The 27,066-nt window shown below is 40.3% G+C and overlaps 1 pseudogene; it reads left to right on the plus strand.

Moving 5' to 3' along the window:
- Positions 1 to 27,066, plus strand: part of LOC131742788 (nitric oxide synthase-interacting protein-like) — a 177,674-nt pseudogene that overhangs the window by 143,809 nt on the left and 6,799 nt on the right.

Consider the following 27,066-nt stretch of genomic DNA (forward strand, 5'->3'; position numbering starts at 1 on the left):
TTAAGTTTGTATAGAAAGGTGAGGTGGAGGCCGGTAAGGAGTAAGATGTAGTTCTTGCAAGATTAAAAAATAACATATAGGGCTTCCCTGGTGGCGCAGTGGTTGAGAGTCCGCCTGCCGATGCAGGGGACGCGGGTTCGTGCCCCGGTCCGGGAAGATCCCACGTGCCGCGGAGCGGCTGGGCCCGTGAGCCGGGGCCGCTGGGCCTGCGCATCTGGAGCCTGTGCTCGGAAACAGGAGAGGCCACAACGGTGAGAGGCCCGCGTAGCAAAAACAAACAAACAAACAAAAAACCATATAAATAATAATCATTTTACTGCAATACACTTGACTCTTCTAACCGCTTCTAGAGATACCAAATTTAAAACATCATACTTTAAAATAGTATGTCCAATTTTTGGACGTGGTATGGGATACCCAAATCATCACCAGAGGATGCACTACATTGTTTTCCTTTAGGGGCCAAAGGTAAGGGAGCAGTTCTCAAAATTGCATTTAAACAGCAAGTATGGTTTCTGCCCTTTTATCTTTAGGCCTGTATTTGCCAGAAAATCCTGCCTTTGGAAGAGAAGTGTTTTTGCCTCATGAACGTACACTTTTATCATGTTTTTGTCTGTTGTCGAATAAATCACACGGGCATAAATGGACATCCAGGAGAAAATCATGCACCTGTTCCTCCCAATCCCTGGTCCTGATCCTAACATCACACTGAGGCTGGGGATTATTCAAAAAAGTGCTGAGCCCACAGCGGACTTTCAATAAATGGGAAATAAATGAATGATAAAACAAAGGGAATGGCAGAGTCTCTGACTAATGGTTTAAATTCAGAAGAAGAGAAATTTTCTTCCAGACATGAATCTACCTTCTCCAGGCATACAACTAGACATTATTTCTCTTGACAGAGGGGGAAACTGTGCTCATTTTGCTTATTCTTAGCAAAATTCTATTTTCAATTATTGATATCCATGGGAACAATTCAACACATTTACTTGATACTCAGTAAAGATATGGATGAATGAAGCCTTCATGAAGCCTTAAGGGAAACTAGGAAGCACACATAAGTTACAGTGACTAGACCACCACACAATTTCTCATTCATTCATTATTTATTCAACAAGTATCTATTGAGCCCTGTTTGCCAGGAAATGTTCTAGATGCTTGGGATACATAAGGGAATAAAAGAGTCAATGGTACCCGCTAGCCTGGAGTTTGAATTTTTAGCAAGGAGGAGAGAGATAATAAATGATAAACAAAATAAATAAATTATATAACATCTGGGACAGTGATATGTGCTATGGAAAAAGAATAAGTATAGTAAGAGAAGGAGTATTTGCTTTGGAGGGGCAACTGCAATGTACAAAAAGAGTGGTCTGGTAGGCTACATTGAAAGGTGACAGTTTAAGCAACGACTTAAAGGAAGTGAGTATGCGAGGGACCCGGGCAGTAGGGAAAAGTGCAGAGGCCTAAGGAGGAAGTGCTCTTGCCAAGTTCAGGGAACAGTAAAGGGGCCAAAGGTGGCTGCGGCAGAGGAAAATGGGGAGATTTGAGATCAGGGAGCTCATGGGGGGTTGGAGATGGAGGTAGGCAGATCAGACAGGGCTTACTGGCCACTGTAAAGACATTGGCTTATTTTCCAACTGAAATAAGAAGTCACTGCAATGGTTTGCATAGAGGATGATATAATCTAAAATTGTTTTAGAAAGATCACACATGTTGAGAACAGACTATCCGCAAGTGTAGAAACAGGTAGATCATTTAGGAAGCTAGAGCAGTCATCTAGATGAGATACACAGGTGTTGAAACCTGAGTGGTCTCAGTGAAGATGGTGAGAAGCAGTCAGATTGCAGATGTTTTGAAGAAACAGCCAACAGGAATTCCTGACAGACTGGATATAGGGAGTGAGAGAAAGGGAGGAATAAAGGATGATTCTGAGTTTTTGGAAGGAAAGGGTTTTACTCATTGAGGTAGATGAGTTCCCAAGGGAAAGGGAGAGTGGGGGTTATTGGAATAGGGATCTCCGATGGCGATGAGAAGGCACCTTGCAGATCTCCAAGTACAGGGAGTGTAAATGCCCAGTGAACTGATGCCAAGCTTTCCAAGATCAGCTCCCACCCAATGACTGAGGACAACAGGACTACCAAAGTAGACCCAGATCCTGGAAGATGCGGGGACCCTTCTAAAAGGCAACTGTGGCTCAAAGACTAATCAGTTCTGCTAAAACTTGCTTAGAACTGCATCGCAATCTAACACTTGTGCTACCCAAACTTACTTTGTTCCCTCTCTCCTTCTCAGGGGCCTGAGCTGCAATCTGAAGATTCACCCAACAGCCTCCAACTTCCTCTTTCTTCCTTCATTAGTATTTTTCCTACGAAGCTTCCTGCACTTCTAATCCCATTTTGCTCTATGCTTCTCAGAAAACCAGAAGTAACTCAGGCTATTAGACCGAGTGAATTAGAAAGGTAGAAGGTGGTGATTGGAGAGAAAAGAATGCATTGAGTTCATGCAGAGTTGCAGGTACTGGTAATTGCAACATCTAGGATGTGTCCACGGAGAGAGGAGATGAGTTAGGGTGAAGGACAAAACCACTGTTGGAAAAGAATCCAATATACTAAGGGCCAGGATATTGGAAGAATCATGTTTATGTGTTCTGAAACTGCAAATAATACCGTGAGCCAACAGCTAAAGTAATCAAAATGAGGGTAAAGTGATACAACATCAGTAGATGAAACCACAATGAAGAATAGAGGGTGATGTAATCTAATATTCCCAGCTAAAATGTTTGGGTTGTGGGAGGCAAAGGAAGGAGAACAGATTGATGTGACAATAAGCTGCAAAGACTCCATCTCAGTCCCAATTATTGTAGAGCTAAGGGAGGTGACAGGGTGGGGAGGCAACAGCTACACCTTAAGAGCGTTTCAAGGGAAGCAGCATCTTTTGGAGGGAGCCAGTTCCCTTAGCAAGTGGTTCTCAATGGGGGACAATTTTATATCACCCAGCTTCTGTCCCCTGGGACATTTGGCAAGGTCTGGAAGTTGGGAGTTTGATCCACCTGCATCTAGTGGATAAAAGCCAAGTATGCTATGAAATATTTCACAACACACAGGACAGTCCCCCACAGCAGAGAGTTACCTGGGCCAAATGTCAATAGCGTTGAGGTTGAGAAACACTTCGCTGGAAAAATAAGGTGAAAGGAAGTTGAGAGAAGGGGTTGAGGAGACAGGGAATTTTGGCCAGTCCTGCAACCTGAATTGCTGAAGGCACAGTGGGAGGGGTTTAAGAGCTGGGGAAGAATGGAATAAAGAGAGAGAACAGGCCATGTGCAGATCCTTACCAGAATTAGAGTTTGGAGACAAGGAATGGCCAGAAGGCGTGGGTTTCTTGGGCTAACTGATATACATGAGATAATGTACGGGTTGGTGAGGGTTGCAGACGTGAGTTTCTGTTGCTCTCTCTTCCTTCTCGTTGATGACGGTGCAAGATGGAGAGTGTGTGGACTGAGGTCTCAGTTCCAGGGCACTGAGTTAACCTGGATTCTTGCCTGGAAAGGACAAGCATACACCTAATGTATGCGTGGTGTCCTGGCTCATGTAGACACTTCATCTTTGCTCTCCTTTCTGGGTCTCTCTTTTTTATTATAGTCCTCACTACCAGTCACCCTCAAGTCCTCATATGGTAGGGCTCAGAAGCCCTATCAGAATCTAATAGCTTCGCTGATGAACATTACTTTTTCTTCCTAATTCTTCCCTACACACACACACACACACACACACACACACACACACACACACACACACACACACCCTACCAAAACACACCTGCTAGCCATTTCATTACCTCGGGGTTCTGATAAATTAAATTAGTGGCTGCATTAACTACCACTCCTAGATTAATATGTTAAACCTACTAGAAAACAATGAATCTGAACAAAGGATTTCAATATTTTATAGAATCATTACCATTGGGATTTCAGACATGGAGGCAGAACTACTGTTAGAGACATTTTCCAATCATTCTACCCAGGCGGCCAATTCTGCTCAGAAAGAGCCTTTAAAGAAGGAACAAATCTTTATTAACTTCCTTGAGGTTATTTCCTAGTGGCTGAAAGACTCCACAAAGACAAATTCCAGAAAACATTATTCAGATACACACTGAGAAGAGTTGTATCTCCTATGTCACTCTCCACTCTTGTTCCTATTTAGCTATTCACACCAATCAGAAGCTGTCGCTACTATGGCTTGATGTGAGTATCCTCTTTGCCATCTTGATTCTGACGTAATGCATGATTCATTTCCTTGCCTGACAACACTCTCTCCTACCAGTTTCCTCACCCACGTTCCTTCCCCCTTTTTCACCAGCTGGGTGACATATAGTTTCTCTGTGCTCCCAAGGCACCCAATGCTTTTATCACACTACATTCTTCTTTTATTCACCAATTTCCCTAACTTTATTGTAATTCTTGGTTTACTTACTTCTTGCCCCAAATAGACTCTGAGCACTGAAGAAGCAGGGACCAAGGGTTACCCATCTTCATACGAGTAGACCCGCAACAGTGCCTGGCACTTGCTAAATTAGTGAATAAATGGAAAGACGAATGAGTGGATGAACAAATTTAGTTTTTATAAGGGTTCTAACATTGATGGCCTTTTGTGAATGACCCTGAATTACTGGAGTTTTGAATTATCATCTTTGTATTGCTTTTCTCTCCCATCTTTTACTGTCATGCAATCAATTCTCACCATTGACTGTCTTGCCTGTTTCAACCAGTGCTTCCTACAGTTTCACTATCCTGTTTATTGCTATTCTGCTGTGAGATGGGAAATCCCAGGTAATTAAGATCATGATCAAGTTAGTAAAGCTACATGCAAGTAGATTGGCTCTAAGGACTTTGAAAACACTATGAAAAAAGTACATGATTTTCAGGGCGTGTGATTTTTAAAAGTTAGTCTTGTCTCTCGGAAGCCCTTCTGCTTCTTGATGGCTGAGGTCATGAGATAAAGGACACATTATCACTCACATGCGTACTGGTTAAAGACTGAAATGCTATTGGCCTGGTCTAGGGGTTTCACCTCAAAGACAGGAATGCTGTCTAAACTTCTGTGTATACTCTTCCGCATCTCACACATTCTTTTTGCATTCTTTAAGAGTTCAATAAAAACCCTTGTCTGCAAGCATTTTACAGCACTGCTTCCATTCAGTCACAACAACGTCACATACAGGGAAAAACTCCTGGATGCCCTCTACCTTATTTTTCTTTCTTTTTCTTGTCTTTGTTTTTATCTGCTTTCACCATAAGGCAAGATGAATGGTTAAAACACAACTTTTAAGGGAAAGGCTCTAATTCCACTTCCAGTTCTACCAGTTAACTAGGTGAGCAGACACTGGGGAAAAAAAAAATCTCAACTTTTGAGACTCACTGTCCTCATCTACAAAAATCGGAATAATACTAATATTTAATTGCTAGGATTTAGATATGAACCAAATGTCCTACTGCATTAAGAAAACCACGGTAAGCTATGAAACACTGTAAGCTGAACATTTCTCCGTTAGATCTGAAGGAGAGGACAAAGAGGCTAGGGAGTTACCTTGGAGCAGAGATTCGGAAAGAGCTGATGTGTGGAGAATATGAAGAAGCAGAAGACATGTTCCCTAAACCCAAGGATTATACAATCTATTTACAGAAATAAGAGTTCTATATAAGAAACAATTAGCGAACACTACCAAACGATATACACAATCAACTGAGAAACTGTGTGGTACAGAATATTAACTGCTTTAGGACTTCAAAGAAGGGAGGCATATGTGAGCTGAATAAATTAAGAAAGCCATCTTAGAAATATTACTCATTTTTTTAAACCTTATAGGAATCCTAAGACATCTCTAGTTCCAACTTCATCATGTCAGAGATAAAGAAGCCAAGAATTCATCCCACTTCCTTCAAGAAGGAGCCAACCCTCAAGAGTTAAAGGATTTGATCCGCATCTGACAGTTAGGCAGGCCCTGCATCATCCAGCCCTCCTCCTACCACTCCCCACTTGGAGAGGAAAGAAAGCAAGGATGGGGCGTACAGTTAAGAAGATACTGTGATAATCCAGTGCTTGGACTAGGAGGTGACCATCGAGGAGCCAGGACAAACAGGGAAGCTGTAGCTGAACTCTGTTGGGCCAGTGATTAGCTCTAGAAACCAAGGTCAAGAAAAACACGTCAGGCTTCCCTGGTGGCGCAGTGGTTGAGAGTCCGCCTGCCGATGCAGGGGACGCGGGTTCGTGCCCCGGTCCGGGAAGATCCCACGTGCCGCGGAGCGGCTGGGCCCGTGAGCCATGGCCGCTGAGCCTGCATGTCCGGAGACTGTGCTTTGCAACGGGAGAGGCCACAACAGTGAGAGGCCCGCGTACCATAAAAAAAAAAAAAAAAAAAAAAAAAAACACCTCATGATTCTCACAGAGCTGTCTGGGGCCATGAAGCAGCACTTCAACCTTTTCTCCAAAACAAAAGAAAGACAAGAGAGAGGCTCTCCTACAATTCTCTGGTATGGTGAAGACATCACCATGTTTACTAGCCCTTGCTAGTGAGCTGCATGGAACAGCTGCCGTATGAAGTCCAGACACCTATCATGTCAAACATAATCACTACTCTGATTTTAGAGAAGTTTCAGAGGGCAATTGATTTCCATTGAGAAAACATTCTCTGAAGGCCAAGCACCTCAATGGTGTGTCAGGAGCTGAGAATACAAAAACTTATCTCTGTTTGAACGTGGCTCACTAGCAGTAGTGAAAATCAGAAATGTAAACAGTTGGTTTTAACACGATGCACTTAGTGCTGCAATAGAACAAAACACCAGAACCAAAGAGCATCGCAGATCCAATTCAACTTTTTGACTCAATCTACGTTTTAGCCCCTAAACCCAACCTGCTGAAGGATGAGGTCCAGGAAACACTTCATGGGCACATGGTGCCTGAACTATAGAAAAAGAGGATGATTTATAAAACGGAACTGTGAGGTGGGCAGTGTTGTGAGGTGGACACTATACTGATTATTGTTACTCCTTCCAGCCCTCAGATTTGGGGATTTAGTGTACGCTTTTGTCCTCCCAAGTTTGGAAACAATGGAGAAATAAGACACAGGAGATGGGCAGATGCAGATCACAATGCCACCCATATTATTGATAAAGCTGATTGAACAAGGTGGCTTTGTATTTGTGACCGAAGTTGGCTTCCTACTGGAAAGCCTGCTCACTTCCTACAGGAAGAAAGGAATTAAGGTGTGAAGGGAAACTGGGAGCGGTCCTTCCATATTCTCTCCCTGCTGGAACATAAAGGCTCGGAGCATGCTCCAAAAGTGTTTGTTGAGTGAATGGAATGTGTGTAAACATTTTGTCTGTTGAGCTTTCTGACAAGCGAGGACGGCCGTATTTTTCTAGAGAACGGCTGCTCTGGTAGTGCAGGTATTTTTTGCCATTCCTTGCTGGGAGGACTCAAAGGCAAGATGTTGTTCTGTAGGAGCCGCCATCAGTCAGAGAAAATGCACTACATTTCTGCCTACTAATTAGTGGTCCTATTGCAAATGACCAGCTGTCTTGGTCTCGCTTCTATGTGGCAGTGTCAGCAGTTCTGGGCTCAAAGTCTCTCTCTCAGTTTTCTTCGGTGCTATCACTTTTATAACCGTCTCCATCTCTTTTCTACTCTTCCTTCTTTCCTCCTCTTCTCCTTTCTCTCTTTCCTTATTTCTATATATCTCTCAGGCCACTGTTACCTTTGCCTGTTCAATGTGCCAGATATGGGCTATAACTTGCATAACCATAGGTTTGACAGGACCCTCCCCATGGTTCCACATACCATGTGACTTGAAAGAAACTTACGATGCATTTTAGTGCAGAACTAATGCCATTGTTCCATCCAATGAGATGTTCCTCAGCACAAAATCCCTCATGCCTTAGGAGAAGATGCTCATTCTTCATCTCTTTTTACCTAAGTATTCAAATGTATAGCGCTCTACGTGGGATAAGACATCTTCTCCAATTTCTTCATGGCAATCACCTTGTGCTCTGAAGCATGAGATTCAGTTACTCATATCATTATCTTGGCCCGCATGGCTACAACTGTTATTAATGGTCGTAAAATTACCTACTTCTTTGATATAAATTCGGTCACGGTTATGCAGTTCCAATCACACATCCACCAAGTACATTAAAATATATTTTCCCAGCTTCTAGGGAATATATGTCCCTTAACAAAATCTGCATTCCATTTAAGACAAATTTAAAAAAAAAAGAAAAAGAAAAAAACACTTGTGAAATGGAAATGACTGAACAGCCTAGCTATTACCCAAATTAGGAAAATGCTTCAAAGAGGAAATAAGATGACTGTAAATAAATGATATGTTTATTTTCTTTACTGTGTATTTGATCTAGGTCTCTATGTGAGGTGATATGCGTGTGTTGTTTTTAAGATACTTTTCTGAACTAGCCGTGGATCTTTGCATTAACAAGTGGAAACTGGGCCTCGAGGCAGAGGTCACAAGACACATCACAATGAAGCCAGCACAGCAAGGAGTGAATCTTGCCTAGTGGTGTGATAGTGAAATTGCCTGTGAAGAGCCTGTGAAGTCTTTAAACATCAGAAAAGGAAGATTCCTACCGAAAACTCTTAAAAATCAATGCTACTGTGTACTCACTCTCCATGACATTCTGGAACTGCACAAGACACTGATAGCATATACATTTTAAATTTTAGCAATCAAACTTTTAATCATTTCATTTTTCAGTATACATTTCTGAAAGATAAGGATTCTTTTTTCCTTTTTTTTAACATGACCACAATATCATTATCACACAATGAAATTAACAAAAATGTGTTAATATCAAATACCTTGTAAAATATTTAAATTTCTAATTGTGTGTTAAATATCAATTCTTGCTTAATGTTTGATTGAAACAGGATCCAAAAATGATCTAGTCACTGACTAATATGATTTTTCAATCTCTTCATATTTTCAACCAACTGTATAGAGATTTAATTTACCATACCATTTACTCGTTGCAAATGTACGCTGATGACTTCAGCAAGTTTACATTGTCTCTTTTAATCTATAGGTTTCCCCTCCATCTCTGTTTCCTTTTATTTGTTGTAGAAACTGGGTCATTTGTTCCACAGATTCCCAGATTTTATCCTATTGAGCTCATCTCCCTGTATAGTTGTATCTGTTTCTCTGTTTTTCATTGTTAGTTTTTAATTTACCATTTATATTTTTATAAATTTAGTTTTATATATAAATTTTATTAAAATAACTTTTGTAGTTTTTAGTAAATTCATTATTTACCATAAATTGATCATTGGCATCACTGGTATGAAGTACTAGCTTTAGCTACAATATTCATAGATGGTGATGCGTATTTCATCCGGATGCATCCTCTTGTGGTGCCAGCAGTGGTTGATGAATGCCTGCCTCTATTAATCCATTAGTCTTTGCAAAATGGTAATATTCTAAATCTATCATTTCTCCTTCACTTATTAGCTGAAAAACTGTCACAAAAAAAGTACTATTCCCCAACTCATTATTTAGTTACCCACTGGTACAGTTTATATAGGAAAGCCAGGATAAAATGCTTGATTTACTTTATTTACCAGTTTTTGAAGTAATGAGTTAGCTTCCAAGCATGTCCAAGAGTGCACAGTATTTTTTATTGATGTAATTTGTAGATTTTTAAATACTTGAAATGTTTTAATCCTTTGAGTTTATCGTCATCGTTTCTCAAATTGCCCTACCACCTGGCCAGTGGTATCCTCTTCATATTAGTTCCTGAGTCCTTATGATCCAACCTGCAATAAGATATTCCTTATCCAAACCTGGAACTGGCCGTGAGAATCTCGACATCCTTCAAGTTCAATTCCTTGTGCACATGTATGTATGCTCTATTTGATCTCCTTCACCTGGGTAACCACTGTGTCCCTGAGTGTCAACATTATTCCCTTCCTCCCCAGCACATTTCATAAGCTTTCATCTTTTGAATAGAATACAACAGTTTGGCTGAGAGTTCTTTATTAATTCATTCAAAGTGCAGCAGTCAGAGGTTGATCAGACACTCAAACTATGAGTGATATAAAATAAGGGACTGGGGTTTCCCTGGTGGCGCAGTGGTTGAGAGTCTGCCTGCCGATGCAGGGGACACGGGTTCGTGCCCCGGTCCGGGAAGATCCCACGTGCCGCGGAGCGACTGGGCCCGTGAGCCATGGCCACTGAGCCTGCATGTCCGGAGACTGTGCTTTGCAACGGGAGAGGCCATAACAGCGAGAGGCCCGCGTACCACAAAAAAAAAAAAAAAAAAAAAAGAAAAAGAAAAAGGGACTTATAAAAAACTATATGTTATGCTATTATGGAAACGGATGGAGATGTCTATGCAAGGCTATCACCTCTGAACCTGCTTTGGGGTTGAAGTCACATCAGGCTAACCAGCTCACAATGGACAAACCAGATCCCATGAGGACCACCTGGTATTTGCATCCATATTTCAGAGCCTCCCACGTCGGTGATGCGGACGATCTTCAGGAGAGCCTGATGCCTTTCATGCCAGATCCTCACACATGGACCAGGACACTGAGAAGCTAGAGAGACACATGCAGCAAACAGACAAGGTGCAGCCTTGGGCGATGCCCCACACTAACAAGAGGTGGGCCAGCAGATCAGTAACAAGCGCATGAGCTTCCATTGTTCCCAGTGTCTTACACCAACCTTCAGAGCATTAAAAATGGCTGCTGCTTTATCGCCACTTCCCAAAGAGTGAAAAAATTTTTCTTGTGACCAACCTTAATCTAGGAGAGGACAGGGAAGGGAATTGTGGAAAAGGTCACTTTAGCTTAACTAATTTCACAGAGTACATACCTGCTAGAATTTACCCCGTATCAACTAGTATGGCGAGCTGCGTCTGACCAGCAGAATAACAGTCGCCACACGCTGATTCTTCTCGTATCACACTTTATTGGAGTACAGCTTGGTTGAGGAAAGATGGAAGGAAGACGCCGCAGCCGTAACGGCAGCTGCCTATATAAGATTCGGGATACTGTGCAAGTCTCTGATTGGTTCATATCGAAGGCATAATTACACGTCGCCTTCGGACTGGTTACTGCTCTAAAACCTTGTTAGCATATCTCAACGCATGCGCACTGGCTACAGGATGGATGACTCAGCTTTTTCTACCCTGCTTTGCGGCAACGCTTTGCCGCGCCCCACAAACTAGGCATCCACACAGTCCTCTTTTAATCATACTTAACTTCCAAATAAACAAAAGAAAAGAAATCATGCTTTCCCTAACTTTTTCCAACTATCCCTCATAAAACTAAAAACATGCTATTACTTTTCCCCTAAGAGGATACAAGGCCCTTTATTCATCTCTGAGAATGCTCATTCTTCCTCTGGGTGTGATACACCCCCTACTCACCTTTGATATGTTGTAACTAAATAGTGAGATACAAAGTTGATACTACTAACATGTGTTACGTTAGGTGGTAGAGATATGAGAGAGGAGGAAAAAAGAATTGAGTTGGTTAATATAGAAAATATATTATTCATATCAGAACGAGAAAGAGATACTCATTTCTGTAACCTGTCGCATGGTTAAATACGGTTTTTAGAATCGCCTTCTTGACTACTCACTCCATATTTCCTTTGTCCTCAGCAACCACCTCAGCCCCTTGTGGTTCTGTGCTTGGTAGGCTGACCCAAACCTTTGTTCCTGAAGGGTTTGGGCCATTAGCAGTCTTGCCTGTACTGGGTTGCAGTAATTTTTCATTGACTTGTATAAGAGGATACGAGAAAATGGTACCCTATCATGGGCTCAGTGCTAGTCTCTGCTGTTGGCAGGTTGTACACTCAGAAAGGCAACAGTCAGATCCCCTCTGATGAATGAAAGTCTGCATTGCTGAGTTCATGTAAAACCTTCTGTCCTGGCCACTTCATTCATGAATCCATTAGGTGAGAGCAGAGGTAACTGGGAAGACTGACTGACTGATGTCCATAGCAGAGCTTATCTTCTCCACTCAATCACATCCTCCTCTGCTGAAGTTGCTCTTTCCTGAGCATTTACATAACACACAAATATCTTCACTAGTGCTATAAATTTGGAAAATGTATCAGCATAAAGTTTATCCAGTCTTCCTTGTTACCAATTTCCAATTGTGTTTCTTCTAAATCTCTGACTACCTGACCAAATCACTTGATACTTCACAGGAATCACCGCAGGTCCGTCCCTCAGGCCATGTCTCCTTGCGGGCAAAAGCCGGGTGGCACTGCTTGAAGTTATGTCCAATGAAACAGTTTTGTTTCACCCCTGTCCTTTTTTCTTCTTGAGTCAACTGATCACAGGAAAATCCCCTGGAGACAATAAGTGGGGGAGGGAGGGGGGAATAGAGCAAAACTATGAGACATGGACATCTAGACTACTTGACTCATGCAGCGTATATGTGCCTTCAGGATCTGCTTAAGCCCAATTATATATACATATATATAAATGTATCTTCCATTTTACGATAAAGTGCTGATCTGTATGCCCAGATTATACATGGTGATCAGACAGTATCCATTTAATAATGGGCATCTTAGGTCACATGGAAATTCGGTGGTCCATGACCAAGTGTTCAGTCTTTCCCAGGGCCCAAAAGCAAGCCAGAAGTAGTCTCTCAAAATGATTATCTTTATCTGCAGAGATAAGCATAATGACGTTCCAAAATCTTGAGGGTCTGAAATGTGATTTGCCTGTGAAAGCCTTCCAAAGGCATCCCTATGTGACACTTCAAGGATTATACACCCAGGAGGAAGGGCAGCTCACATTGCCTGCTGGACCTATTACAGAGTTTTCTTTCTCTTTCTTGTCTGAACCCAAGTGAAAAACTGGTAGCTTTTCAGCTTACTCTGAACATGGTTGTAGTAGCATACTGCAATGAGACATATGTTTCCTCCAGAATACAAAGAGGCCCATCAATTGCTACGGATACTTCTTAGTGGTAGGAAGCACCAGATGCAGCAACTTGCCCTTCACTTTGAAAAGGATATCCCGACAGCCTCAGATCAAAGAAACTTCATTGAGGTATGTGGTAGACAAAATAACGTCTTCCCCAAGATGTCCACATCCTAATGCTCCAAACCTGTGAATATGTTCACATGTCAAAAAGGACTGCAAGTGTGATTTAAAGTAAGGGCCTTGAGATAATTACACAGTATTATCCTCATGGACCCAATATAATCACAAGGTTCTTATAAGAGGGAGACAGAGGGTTCAAGTCAGAGATGATGTGACAATGAAAGCAAAGGTCAAGGAGAGATGGAGGCAGAGAGCTTGAAAGATGCTGTGCTGTGGGTGTTGACGCCGGAGAAAGCGGACAGTAACTACACGCAATCTTCTGAAGCTGGAAAAGGCAAAGAAACAGATGCTCCACTCGAGTATTCAAAAGGAACACAGTCCTCACAGCACGTGTAATCAAGGTGCACTGACTCCCAGCACAGTGAGATAATAAGCCTGCTTGGGTTTTAGCCCCCTAAGTTCGTGGTAATGCATTACAATGGCAATAAGAAACTAACATTAGGTGACAATGAATTTGGTGGTGGGGGGGAGTTATTTTCCACCTCCTAAATGTCTACATCAAATAACTAGAGATGTTGTTTCTTCCTGCTCATCAGATCCACGTATCACAATATAATCAATGTAAAGGAAGAGTGTGATGCCTGGTGGACGGGAACTGAGGCAAGTCCTGGTCACCTAGATTATGACAGGATTTGAGAGTTGATAGAGTTAGAACAGTAAAGGTGTACTGCTGACCCTTCCAGCTGAAAGAAGACTACTCCTAATGGTCTTAACTATTGGGTATGGGTAAAACAGCATTTGCCAGATAAAGAGCTGCATGCCAGATGACACGGGATGTATCCATTTGCCTAGCAATGAAACCACATCTGGACCAACAGGTGCAATTGGGCTCATCATCTAATTAAGTTGACAACAGTCTGTCACTCTTCAAGATCCATCTGTTTTCATCACAGGCCAGAAAGGTTAATTGAACAGAGCTGTTTTATAACAAGGACCTACTGTATAGCACAGGGAACTATACTCAACATTTTGTAATAACCTATAAGGGAAAAGAATCTGAAAAAGAATATACATATGTATAACTGAATCACTGTGCTGTACACCTCAAACTAAAGCAACATGGTAAATCAACTATACTTCAATTTAAAAACAAAAAGTTGTATTAGGAATCACCACTCCTGCATCTCTGAAGCCCCTGTTGGTGACAATATTCTGCAATTCCCTTAGGAATCTGGTATTGTTATTATTATTAAACTATTTTGGTAGGGAGAGGGAATTTTAATGGCCTCCACTTGTCCCTTGGCTACCTGTATTAGTTCTCCACTGTTGCGTAACAAATGACCACAAATGCATTGGCTTAAAACACCACTCATTTATTAGCTTGCAGTTCTGTAGGTCAGAAGTCTGGCACAAGATGGGTGGCTTCTCTGCTCAGGCTGAAATCAACGTGTTGACGTGTATTCTCGTGTTAAGTTCAAGATCCTCTTCCAAGCTCCTTCCTATTACCGGCGGGAATTCAGAGACTCTCCACCAAAGAACTCTTTAAAAATACCTCTCCTCACAACTGTCTTTATCGCAGCCTTGGTGAAGGAACTGTCTTCTGGACCCTCTCGGGGAACACGGTTGGGGGGTGAATAAGCAGATCTTACTGGAGACATGTACTCCAGCATTCAGCTCTGCCTAAGCTTTTGGATTTCACCCTCTACAATATACCAGGAAGTTTGGGCCTTTCTACTTGATTTCATTTTCAGTTTGGCATTTCAACTTCACAGGAGATTTGGGGGTAGAGCTTTCAAACAACCAAGCTGACTTTTAAAGAGACCCCCAGTAGCTCAAAGTAACATACTGAATCCAGAATTACCGTTTAGTAAGCCATCCAATCCCAACAGTTTATTCCTTCCACTCTCCCCCAATACACTTAGGATCCATTCCTAATTTTCCCCCAGGTTACTTTCAGTATAAAGCAGCAAAACCATGCAATTCTTCTTTATACTGCCCACCCTCATAGGTCACACTGTGTGCCTTATCCCCTCAGGCACTGTCTGGACTTGCATTTGGTTATAGGTCTAGAAGCAATAGAAGGTTTACGTATTGGGATTGAGAGGGAACAGGAGTCCCTGGCAAGGAACATATCTTCGAGGCCCATTTCAGGTTCTACAGCCGAGGGGATGCTAACCTCCTCTGCCAGGAAGAGAAGACAGAAAGCTTGCTTCTGCCGGTAAAAGAGGCTCAGTAACATGTAGGGGTCCAATATCCCCAGATTTATTGGAATCTGCACATATGAATCCAGTTTCCAGGATACCATTCCTTCCAAACAAATGCCTTAACTTTAACATAAGAGACTCTGTGACACTGGTAATTCAACTGTGCTGTAATTCAGCCCCACGCAGGTTTAGACCTTGGATTGAACACTCAGAAATCTCAGCCATGAGGCTATAGGACATAAGGGTTTCCTTCAGGGTGGTCTTAGAGCTTCCTGGTTTCTTCCCAGACATTGAAACGGAAATCTAAAAGCCGTGAGCTCCTAATTTTCTTCCCCTAAATTCTCTACCACACTTAAAAAGCAACCAGCTAACCCTATTATAGTCCTTACTTTCACTAAAGTTATTCCATGCCAGATTCCTGGTCACTCAAAGGCTTGCTGCTACAGGCACCTGATTTTCACATGCTGTTGGACGAACAAGGTGAATTAGCAGAGGAACAATAACACGTGTAAGCTACCCCAGCTCATGCACCACTGACCTTCAGAGCAGACATAGCTGCTGCTTCACTTCTGCCTCCCAAAACTCATGTCAATTTCTCCCATTCCTAACCTGGAACCATATGAAGAAGAAAATTCATGGAAATTCAGTTCCCCCTTAGCCAAGATGACAAAACCACTACTTAAAGCCCCTTCCTGTGCCAGCCAGTGAGCTACATCTTGAAGATGAAAAGCTGAATGCCCCATTAGCTCTGGAGGAGATGATTCTGCATAAAATGTGGTTGACAGACATTAAAAAAAAAAAAAAAAAAAAGAAGATACATTCTAATATGATGTAGTCTGTGGGAGGATAAAGAAAAAAACACTAGCACTTTCTCCCTCACCCAATCTAACACAAAATGAGTCGAGAGTATTCACTGAACCCAAAGAACTCTAGGCTACATTCCAGATTTTGGAACGTTGTCTTTTGAAGATTCTCCTTGTGCAGTATTTTTTCCACCTGTTTTTTTCTTGGGTTCCCATTGCTGGCCCCTTATAATTAACATCTATTACCAATACTTTATGGACAGTTATGTGTCCACCTGACCGGTCTGCTGTCCTCAGTCTCCCACTGTCATCCACCTGACATATCTCAGCAGATTGTTCCACTTTCATCTTGTCATTTTTCTGCTCAAAATCCATTAATAACCTACTCTCCAATCCCCATTCCCCATCTCCAGGAAAACGTCCTCACTCCATGTAGGGCCCTTTCCAACTTTTGCTTCATAACTAGGCTGTATGAAAAAATCGTCGCTTTGATAGGTGGTAAAGAGGCAGATCTAGCTAAGAGTAGCAAGGGCTACACAAAAGACAGAATTTTGGCTCTGCAGGAAGAGTCTGACTAGCTCCGTAAGTCAAACGGTGCACAGGTCAGATTTTGCAGTCGTTGATAATACTGCAAGTGATCAAGTGCACTGTATAAGTTGAAGCAGGTCAGAGTTTGTGTCCACAGAATTTCACTAATACAAAGAGTGCAGGAAGCAAAACAGCTCTAAAAAGGCAAAGTCCAAAGTTCAGGAGGTCAGATTGTCAAAGATAATTGCACTGTAGTGCAGATGCAGACACTGAGCTCAAGCCTATTTTTTTCTCCTCTACACTTGACACAGCCTGATAGGGGGTAGCCAGCCCTGCTCACACAATTACCACAGCTGGAACGGAGTTAAGGATCTGAGGGCAAGGGGTACAACCAGGAAGACCACGGGTCTCCGTTTGCATGGAGCATTCACGTCCAGTCAGTAGCCCTGCCACTCTCGAAAGTGGCCAAATTTGGAAAATATATTATACGTTCATTTTACGCTTGGATAATACCTCAGCTCCCACAAGACTGAACTCGTTTTGTTTATCTTACTTTCAAAGTTTGACTCACAGGAACTTCAATTTCTCTTCCTAATTTTCTTTTTCTTTCTGGTGATTAACACCTTTAATGTTGCAATTTACATTACAGCTCATTACGTTCTGTAATGTTGCTACCCTGGGTTTTATTTTGTTGCCAGTTGCAAGACCTTATGGAAGTTACTTAACCTATCTGTGTATCAGTTTCCTAATCTTTTAAGTGGACATAATAGGTATCTACAACATGGATTTGTTATGAGAATTAAGAGAGGTTAATACATGTAAAGTGTTCAGATTAGTGTCCTGAACCTAACATATGCTAAATAAATGTTTAACTTCATCAGTAGCAATAATACCGACGATCTCTCTCTTTACCTGAACTCACATAACATCCTCATGTGGCACTTCAATTGTTCGTTAAATCTTTATTTGTGGCTATTTTGTTTTTAAATTTAATTCTAGTCCTTAATAACAGGGACTATGACTTATTTTTGTATTCTCTAAGAACCCACAATGCCTTGTAAAGAGTAAGAGCTCAGTAAATAAAGATGATTTACTTTAAGATAATCTTTCAAAAATAATTTGCCATTTTTAAGTGGAGCCCACAAGTAAAACAAAAACGTTATTTCCTGTGTGGGACTGCATCTCAAGGCCTCCATCTTGAGAATAAATTCCTTACAGATTAGGACAATTGGTGTAGATGTGAAAGCGATTTTTGAGGCTTGAACTAACTCCTAGGAAACCAGACGAAAGCAGGTGATTTTTTTTTTTTTTTTTTTTTTTTTCCGCGGTACGCGGGCCTCTCACCGTTGTGGCTCCTCCCGTTGCGGAGCACAGGCTCCGGACGCGCAGGCTCAGCGGCCATGGCTCACGGGCCCAGCCGCTCCGCGGCATGTGGGATCTTCCCGGACCGGGGCACGAACCCGCGTCCCCTGCATCGGCAGGCGGATTCTCAACCACTGCGCCACCAGGGAAGCCCGATTTTGTTTTTTAAATAAAAGTTGTTTGTTGATTTTTGTCTATTTCTCTTAAATTTGGTTTATCTCTTTAGATAATTAAATATTTTACCTGGTAGTTTCCAGGTAATAAAAATTTAGCCGTAACTTCATTCAATGTCCAGAAATTGGTACCAGTCTTAAGCACTGTGCAAGGATAGTCATAGGATTAAAAACACAAAAGATAATTTCCCTTTCTTGAGAGACTTACAATTCGAAGAAAATAATTTAAAAACACAGTTTATATATCTAAACTTTAGCAATAAAGCTGTAAAAATATGGACATAAAAATAGGAGTCAAAGTATACACAGTTGTAGTTCTAAGGATATTACAGATAAATGAAAAGCTACTATTTTTTTTCTGCACTATGCAATTTACTTCTAATTGCATACCTATTCCCTAATTATTTTTTTATCTTTCGAATCAAAGTACAAACTTATCAAGGACAAAAAATAGATATTCTCCCTTTCATTTCTAAAGAAGAGCAAACCTTAGTCAATCAGCATTAGAAGTTAGTTTAAATATCACTACACTGAGAATAAAGTCAAGATTCTTCATAGTGTTTTTAAATGTTACTGCTAAAATCAACACTTAGAACAACTTTCCCTGTGCTTGAAGAAAGGGGAGAACAGGTGCTGTTTCCTTAGTTCAGGAGCATCTGATTGTTTTTATACTTCTTGAGTTAATAAAAAGTGAACTTATAATCACTTGATTCAACATTACAAGTTTGATGTAAACTCAAATTTGATTTCCTGTAACACATATATGACAAGTTAACATATTCCCTACAATAAATAGGAAAACACGCATCACAATCTCAAAGTTAAAGGTTATATAACCATGTCTCACTGTAGTTAAAATAGATTCTACAGAACTTCCACGAGAAGGAGGCTATTTAAATCCACATATGTCACTTTTCTTCCCCATGAAACACTGCTAAAACTATAGTAAAGAGGTAGATACTTAAGACACAAACCCCTAGAAAGCTAAATTCTAGGCCAGCAATGGAAAGAGCCAAGCAATAACCAACCCGATTTACTTCCTCCAGAAATAGTGGTATCCACTACCTCTGAAGGTTAAGAGGGAGTTAAAGGGTGTTTACAGAGCAGCTACATCATTAGATCCCTTCATCAGTGGGGAATTATATCTCTCAACACCAACAGAACACTAGATGTTTAATTTCTGAAGAAGATAAACAGAGGGGCTCTCACAGGGCATGTTAGACCCAGTTGAGAGACTAATAAAAATGGGATAGGAGACAGGGAGGATAAGAAATTCTTCACACCTAAATTTCAAAAACTGCATTTAGAATGGGAGTCGAGGTTGATTTTGAAGAAAATGTTATCTATTTCAGAATGTTTCCTCCTAGGATTTTAAAACCAGTGCATAAAATTAGCCACCCAACACCACTGTTAAAAGGTAGAAGTTAGAGGGTATTTTTACAAAAGCTACAAGTTCAGATATTTGTAAGCTCAATTGCACATCTCTCCCACTTTCTCCAACACATCTTCCAGGTGCAACAAACACCCACCCACACCAGGGTGCCAAAGGTGAAAAAGCTGAGAGATGTTGAAGAAAAGATACTACAATGAAGGAAAAAATCATTTTAAAAAGTATGTGATATTAACAAAAACAGAAACTATCCTAACTAAAATTTAATCATTTAATGAGGCTAGGGTTTTAAAATATATATTTCAAATAATTTAATCACACCATGTATTCTGTGACCAAATGGAACAGAATTAGAAATCAATAATAAAAGGAAATTAGAGAAATTCACAAACATATGCATATGAAGCAATATACTCCTAAAGGGATCAAGGAAGACATCGCAAAGGAAATCAGAAAATACTTGGAGACAAATAAAAACAAAACTCAACAAACCGAAACATAATGGGATGCAGCTAAAGAAATGTGGAGGGAAACTGATAGCTATAAATGCCTATATTTATTTTATTTTTAATTTTTATTAGTTTCAAGTGTAAAACAGAGCAATTTGATATTTTTAGACATTATGATCACCTCAATAAGCCCAGTTACCATTCCATCACCATACAAAGCTGTTATAATATTACTATGTTTCCTATGTATACATCACATTCCTGTGACTTATCTACTGCAATAGCTGGAAGTTTATACCTCTTAATCTGCTTCACCTGTTTTGTCCATCCCTCCACCCCACCTTCCCCGCCTCTACAAACTATCAGTTTGTCCTCTGTATCTATGAGCCTGTTTTGTTTCTTCACTAGTTTTGTTTTTGAGATTCCACATACAAGTGAAATCATACAGTATTTGTTTTTCTGTGAATTATTTCACTTAACATACTACCCTCCAGATCCATCCATGTTGCTGTAAGTGGCAAGATTTTACTATTTCTATGGCTGGGTAATATTCCACTGTACATACATGCCACATCATCTTCATCCATTCATCAACCACAGACATGTACCCAGGCTTCAAACTATACTACAAGGCTACAGTAATCAAAGCAGTATGACACTGGCACAAAAACAGAAACATAGATCAATAGAACATTATAGAGAATCCAGAAATAAACCCACACACATATGGTCAATTAATCTACAACAAAGGAGGAAAGAATATTCAATGGAGAAATTCAGTAAATGGTTTTGGGAAAAAATGGACAGCTATATGCAGAAGAATGAAACTGTACCACTTTCTTACACAACGTATAAAATTAAACTCAAAATAGATTTAAGACATGAATGTAAGACCTGAAACAACAAAAATCTTGGAAAACAACATAGGCAGTAACCTCTTTGACATCAGCCTTAGCAATATATTTTTGGATCTGTCAGCTCAGGCAAAGCAAAGAAAGCAAAAATATACAAATGGGACTACATCAAGCTAAAAAGCTTTTGCACAGCAAAGGAAATTACCAACAAAATGAAAAGGTAGACTACTGAATGGGTTAAAATATTTGCAAATGGTATATCTGACAAGGGATTGATATCCAAAATATATAAAGAATTCATACAATTCAATATAAAAAAGCAAATAACCCAATTTTAAAATGGACAGAGGACCTGAAATAGACATTTTTCCAAAAAAGACATACAGATAGCCACCAGGTACATGTGAAGGTGCTCAATATCACAAATCATCAGGGGAATGCAAATCAAAACCAGAAGGAGCTATCACCTCACACCTGTCAGAATGATTATTGTCAAAGAGACAAGAAGCAACAAGGTTTGGTGAAAATATGGAGAAAAGGAAACTCTCGTGCACTGTTGGTGGGAATGTAAATTGCTGCAGCCACTATGGAAAAAAAGCATCGAGGTTCCTCAAAAAAACTAAAAACAGAACTACCATACAATCCAGCAATCCCAATTCTGAATATTTATCTGAGGAAAATGAAAACACTAATTTGAACAGATACATTCACACCTATGTTCACTACAGCACTATTTACAATAGCCAAGATGTGGATGGTATCATTTTCTTAATAGCTCATCCTTTGGTGCTTCTCTTCAAAGAACCTAACTATTAGCTTGGAAGAGTGTTTTTATACAATTCTTCAAATTATCTTTGTTTAGCCTTGAACTTACTGAATCTTTTCCACCAAAACTCAAGAACCTGAGGAATAAAGGGAGGGGGTGGCAATCACATGGGGAAAATAACTTCCAGGAGCCCAACTGAGTGGGAGAGTTTGCTCTTTACTCAAGGGTCATTTGGTGGCATGGAGAAGAAAGGAAGCTGCTGATATGAGACCTTTTAGTGGTTCAGATGCTGTCCTACCCCCCTGTGTCAACGTCTTAAAGTGCTGCCCCAGACAGAGTAGGGGAGAAATACTCTTCACTTTAATTTTGGTGCTTTGAAACAATCCCCTTTCATGGAGCCAGTAGGATTCTACATCCCATATTCCTGTCTTGACTTATTATAAAACTCAAGAACAACAGTAAAATATGGTCTCAGTAAGGAACCTGCTCAAGATGTATAAGAAGGCAATGTTTCTTATTTTGTACTGTTTGGGTGAAATTGAGTCACTGAAGAAACTGTGAAGAGCACAGAGCTTTAATACACAGGAAAACTTAAATCTATCCTAAAAATTGGGGATTATTTTATCTGCATATTTATGATTGATTATTTGGAAAAAGATGGAAGAATCTTTTCCCCAGATTCTACATCATCTTTTCAAATACTAAGGTACATGGCGAGTTCCTTGAGTAGTAACTCTGCATTACTCTTAATATCCAAACAGCTGGAAGGAAATTTAAAGGTCAACTATTCTGATCACTCATATAACATATAACAACTACACAGCATTCCTGACACACAACCATAACGCTGTTGAAAATTATTCACAAACAGGAAACTTACTACCTCAAAAAGCCATTCAGTCCATGTTTGGGCACTCCAATAGTTAGAACAGACTTTCCAGACTTTCTCAGCATAATATCCATTTAATACCAAAGGCAGTACTTCTAAGGAACAGATAGCTAAATGTGACTACCTTTAAAAATTATAATAAATCTAGCAAAAATATCCTTGTATCTGTAAGGATAGGCTAGATTATGCTGCAGTAATAAACAACTCCCAAATCTTAGGAGTTCAATACAACAAAGGTTTATTTTGTTTACACGTTTTGCAAGTAGGAGGTACCACTCATCTTTGTCACTTGGGGATGCAGGCTGACATTGTCTCCATCTCTGCCATCATCACATGCTGCCACAATCAATGCAGAAGAGGAAGTTGCACAGTGGCTGCTGAAGCATTTATTTGCCCACAAGTAACATAACGGCTATTGCTCACGTTAAAGTGAGTCATATGACTGTGCTTACCTTCAAAGAGGGTAGGAAAGTGCAGAGAGCTCAAAATGTTTGGGGAGCAAAACTGATCATTACTTTTCTGGGTAAAAAGTGAAATATTACAGATAACATTAAATGACAGAGGACTAATTAGGTAAAACTACTCAAAATACACATGTCACAAAGATTTGCTATCTTTTATGTACGGAAAACTTTTAGAACTCAGTTAAAAAGAAGAAGAAAAGAGAGAGCATTAATTCCAATATATGAATGAATAAAGGGTCTGCAAAGAGAGGACTGAAAAGCAGAGAGAGAATATTTTAACAGATACGGCCAAATACTCAACCTCACTGGTAATGGAAGACTGATACAGTACTTGTAAAAATAAAAGCTAATACTTATTGAATAACTGCACTGTGTCAGGCACTGTACTTACAATTTATACACATTATCTGAATATTTCCCCAACCTTGCTACAAGGTGAGTACCGTTTATTAATCCACTTTAGAGATGAGGCTTAGATCTATTAAATAAACTTCCTGGGGTCATGCAGCTTGCAATTATGGAGCTGCATTTCAAATTCAGGTGTGTCTGACTCCATGATATGTACTAACCTCTAATCCATATTTAAATATGAGTGAAAATTATAATATGAATGAAAATTATAATTTTCACCCATTTTTTAAAGTTACAATGCCAGCATTGAAAAAAGAATGAAATCTGATGGATAGTGCAGGTACAAATTCTTAAAATCTTTCCAGAGAATATTTAAATTGTAAAAAAAATTCCCTGTGCATACTCTGAGTCATCAATTCTACTTGTAGTAATCAAATAGATCACTTAAAATATAAGGAAATAATCATAGTTGGGAGCAAAGACACACTGTTTGAGGGCCAATTCTGAAAGCAGGAGCAACAGAGTTCCTGTCCTTTTGGCACTTTCAATCCTGAAGTAATAATGAAAATATCAAAGTCACTCTCCTCATTCAGAAAAGCTCAGGCACAGAAAGTACCCACTAAACCACATCTGTGTCATCCATTGTGTCCAAACTAGATTCCCTGTACAAAAAATCTAATAAAATCATTTGGTTTTCTTGTGTGATTTGCTCCCACTTTTTTGTCAATTCTACTATGTAAATATTTCACCACTCCCCAGATTCCTCCAACATTTACTGAGCACACTGTGTAAAGTACTGGGGAAAACTAGATAAACAGATAAACCACAGCTCCTCTTTTCAAAGTGTTTAGCCTAATGGAGATTTTCCACGCAATATGGTTAAATGCCCTGATATTACATATTACCTGGGGTACAAAGAGACAGGGAAGGCCTCTACCCCATCCTCAAGCAGTCAAGGAAGACTTCCTGGAGGAAGAGGTGAATGGTTTATTAGAGGTAATTTAATTGAGGTAAGGATAGGTTTGAGTTAGCCAAGTGAGAAAGGTTAACAGTCATCCAGGCCAGGGAAGCAGAATAAACAAAGCCATAGAGGCATGAAATGGCATCACAGGGGCTCACTGTGCCAAACTTTTGTGGTCTTATCTGTGGGTATGACTTTGAAACTCCTGGTGCTAAACTTTGGAGGAGAAATAAAATAGGAAAACTTGCACCTTGTTATCTCTAGCCTGTTTGTTAGTAAGACTGTCATTCAATGAAAGATTAAAAAATTGTGTCTCATGACTATGTTTTTTCTTGTCGCTGCTCGCCTTAAATTCAATACAACACCACGCATATTGATTTGGGATTTGAACGTGCTATATATTTAAAGAAAAGGGCAGGCAGAAAATGTGAGGTGATAAATCAAAAGCTACCAGAACCTCTGCACTTAAAGGGCAAAAACAGGAAGTCCCTTTTAAATGTGAATGTTGTTTACTGCTATGACGAATGGGCTCTAAGTTCCATTCCTCTGAGCATTCTTTTTTTTTTTTTTTTTTGCATTCTTTTTATTATGACTATTAAACGATGGTTTCAAATGAGCCGCATTACTTCCCACTGAGACGCATTCCAGGGGTATGGAGGTGAAAGGCTGCCCAGCCTGGGAGAAATTTGATGGCTTTCCTCTAATATGCAGTGTCCGCTGAAAGCACTGTTGACTCATCAAGAGCCTATCCTTTGTAAGAAAGAGAGCCCTGACCTTAAGGAACCAGAAGAAACATGAATTTTAAAAAGGTACCCAAGACAATTACAAACTGGGATCATGAAGAAACTGTACACCTGGGATTAATATGACATAGTGAAAACCATTCTCCAATTTCACAGGTATCTTTGTGGAATCATATAGCCATTTATATAAAAATTATAGGAGAATACAACCAGATATTTATAGTTACTTAAAGTTTTAATTTTGACACAATTGCATATTCCTACGCAGTTTGAAAAAGTGAAAGCAGCTCTTTTGCCCCTTTCCCCTTTGCCCATTTCTGTTCCCCTCTAACCTTAAAAGAACTTCATTATAGGAATGAGATCACTAAACAATTGAAACTAACTTGGACTTATGCTCTCCTGAAGGCACACCATGCCTTGTCTAAACTATTGATTCTTTTCCTAGATAAAAAGAAGTAAGGGGCTTCCCTGGTGGCGCAGTGGTTGAGAGTCCGCCTGCCGATGCGGGAGACGCGGGTTCGTGCCCCGGTACGGGAGGATCCCACATGCCGCGGAGCGGCTGGGCCCGTGAGCCATGGCCGCTGAGCCTGCGCGTCCGGAGCCTGCGCTCCGCAACGGGAGAGGCCACAGCAGTGAGAGGCCCGCATATCACAAAAAAAAAAAAAAAAAAAAAAAAAAAAGAAGTAAGAATGAGGAATTAAGTGGCTAAAAACTGACTAGCTCTCCACCCCCCAACAGCCCCCTCAGTAGGCAAGATAACATGTGAAGGAAGTCAGCCAGTCTGCACTCTATGGAGAATGATGCAGAAGCCAACCTCCCGCCTCGATGATTCACTGAGATTCTCCCCCCTCATGTTTCCCTTTAGAAACTGTCATGGCTGAGCAGAATTTTTGGAGTTGGTCTCTGGACACGAGTCCACCATCTCCCCAGACTGCCGGATTTTCTTATTAAAGCAACTTTCCTTTCTACTGACACTTGCCTCTCAAATGATTGGCTTATGAGCAGCGAGTGGCCGAACCTGGGTTTGGTCACAAAAGTAGTATAGGGCGAGATACCATGCCCCCTTTACCCTGATGCTCCCAATGACGACATCTTCCGAATCTCTAGTACAATGTCACGACCAGGATACTAACGTTAATGCAGTCAAGATACAGAACATTTCCATCACAAGGAAGATTCCTCATCTCACCCTTTTATAGCCACACCCACTCCCTCACATTCCCCTCTACACTCTACTCCCCCCCTCCTCCACTGTCTTTAATCTCTGGCAACCACTAATCAGCCCTCCGTTTCAGTAATTTTGGCATTTCAAGAAAGTTATATAAAGGGAATCATACCTGGTGCAATTCTTTGGGATTGATTTTTGGCCCAAGCATGATTCTCTGGAGATCCATCCAAGTTGCTGTGTTTATCAATAGGGTGTTGCTTTTTACTGCTGAGAAGTATTTCATGGTATGGATGTACCACAGTTTGTTTAATTATTCATCAACTGAAAGACAGTTAGGTTGTTTCCAGTTTCTGGCTATTACCAAAAAAGCTATGAAAACTTTTATCAGTTTTTTGTGTAAACGTAAGTTTTCTGTTTCTCGTGAACAAATATCCAGGAGTGCAACTGCTGGATCATACAGTAGTTGGATGTTTAGTTTTTTAAGAAACTGTCAAATTGTCCTCCAGAGTGGCTATACTGTTACATTCCTCCCAGTAATGTCTGAATGACACAGTTTCTCTACATTCCTGTTAGCATTTGGTGTTATCACTAATTTTTATTAAAATAACTCTAACAGTAAGTAGTTATGTCTTATTATGGCTTTAAGTTGCATTTACCTGATGGATAATAATGTTAAATATATTTTCTTGTGCTTTTTTGTCACGTGTACATCCTCTTTGGAGAAATGTCTCTTCAAGTCTATTGCCCATTTTCTAATTGAATTATCTGTTTTTACTATTGAGGTTTAAGAGTCGTTTATATATTCTAGATACTCATCTTGGATAGTGGTTAGCAAATATTTTTAGCTTCTTTTCAGCCTTTTAACAGCATGTTTCATAGAGCAAAAGTTGTT

The sequence above is a fragment of the Kogia breviceps genome, chromosome 15 (genome assembly GCF_026419965.1).
Source record: "Kogia breviceps isolate mKogBre1 chromosome 15, mKogBre1 haplotype 1, whole genome shotgun sequence".
Lineage (NCBI taxonomy): Eukaryota > Metazoa > Chordata > Mammalia > Artiodactyla > Physeteridae > Kogia > Kogia breviceps.